This window comes from Octopus bimaculoides, chromosome 30, assembly GCF_001194135.2.
Source record: "Octopus bimaculoides isolate UCB-OBI-ISO-001 chromosome 30, ASM119413v2, whole genome shotgun sequence".
NCBI lineage: Eukaryota > Metazoa > Mollusca > Cephalopoda > Octopoda > Octopodidae > Octopus > Octopus bimaculoides.
In genome coordinates this window covers 2,659,055-2,660,732 of record NC_069010.1, presented here as the reverse complement: position 1 = coordinate 2,660,732, position 1,678 = coordinate 2,659,055, and the positions used below count along the sequence as shown (strand labels likewise).

The 1,678-nt window shown below is 39.2% G+C and overlaps 1 protein-coding gene across 1 annotated transcript in view; it reads right to left on the bottom strand.

Moving 5' to 3' along the window:
• The window catches only part of LOC106869059 (uncharacterized), a 24,391-nt gene extending 23,541 nt beyond the window's left edge, over positions 1 to 850 (bottom strand). Inside the window, exon 1 of the mRNA XM_052978160.1 lies at positions 756 to 850. The gene's annotated coding sequence lies outside the window, so the exon portion shown is untranslated. The remainder of the gene's footprint in view (positions 1 to 755) is intronic.
• Positions 851 to 1,678: the final 828 nt, after the last annotated feature.

Sequence of the window (1,678 nt, the reverse complement as noted above, 5' to 3'; positions counted from 1 at the left end):
ACCATGAGCACTCTGAAATTTTTGTTTATTTACGTTTGTCGTAATTTGAATTTAACATATGAGAGCGTCTCATAAAGCGAGATTTATATATCTTAATTTGCAGAGGAATTTGTAGTGGGTAGTTTAGCTTAATCGGTCAAAGCATTGTGACATGTAATCACAGGGATGTGAGTTCGAGTCCACAGCTAGCCACCTACACTTTTCTCTGCAAAATAGGGATATTTTATCCTGTTCAGGCTATATTATTAGCATTATTCTGCGATTGAGAATTTAAAATCACTTCTTTATATTTCTCATCATATAAACCACTCTTATCTCTTTTACTTCTTTTAATCATGAGACTGTGGCCATGTTGGGGCATTGCCTCAAAGAATTTTTAGTTGAATGCATTGACCCCAGTGCTTATTTTTTGCTAAACCTGGTACTTTTTCTATCAGTTTATTTTTGCTGCACTGCTAAATTACAGGAATGTAAACACACCAACACCAGTTGTCAAGAAGTGGTGGGGCACAAATACAGACAGGAAGACACACACCCATGATGGGCCTCTTTCAGTTTCCATTGACCAAATCCACTCACAAGGCTTTTGGCAGCCAAGGTCATAGCAGAAGAGACTTGCCCAAGGTACCTCACATTAGAACCATGTTGTTGGGGAGCAAACTTCTTACCACACAGCCACTTCACTTACTATTTTAACAAGTTTAACCCTAACCCTTTAGCAATGAAACCGACCATACCTAGCCAAAATAATTTACCTGTATTATTTTCAAACTGGCCAGATCAGGCCTCTCGCGCACTTTCATGTCATTGAAATCTCAAAGCTACCAAGGTAAGCGTTATATGAAGGCACATGGCTCAGCAGTTACAATATAGGGTTCGCAATCACGAGGTTGTGAGTTCAATTCCTGGACTGAGCTGTGTGTTGTAAAAATAAACAATCATGTCATTGAAATCTCAAAGCTACCACGGTAAATACATGACTAATTCATATCAATGTGAATAAATGTGAGGGTATCTGGTGGTCGTGGGATGTGTTAAAAATGACAGCTTAAATTGTCCTTAAATCACATACTCTCTCTTTACTCTTTTGCTTGTTTCAGTCATTTGACTGCGGCCATGCTGGGGCACCGCCTTTAGTCGAGTAAATCAACCCCAGGACTTATTCTTTGTAAGCCTAGTACTTATTTTATCTGTCTCTTTTGCCGAACCGCTGAGTTATGGGGACGTAAACACACCACCATCGGTTGTCAAGTGATGTTGTGGGGACAAACACAGACACACAAACATATACACACACATACATATATATATATACACATATACGACAGGCTTCTTTCAGTTTCCGTCTACCAAATCCACTCACAAGGCTTTGGTCGGCCCGAGGCTATAGTAGAAGACACTTGCCCAAGGTGCCACGCAATAGGACTGAACGCGGAACCACGTGGTTGGTAAGCAAGCTACTTACCACACAGCCACTCCTGCGTCTATACAAATATTTTTATTTTTTTACATAATCATATTGAATTACTGTGTGTAGAACACAAATTCGAAGAACTTTTCTGAAAATTCTAAGAAATATATATAAGTATTGATGGATTATATGGAGTACTCAAACCAGAATTCCGCCGCTATGCTTTCTCAGATATTTCTCAACAAAACAGCTATTTTGCAAAATGTG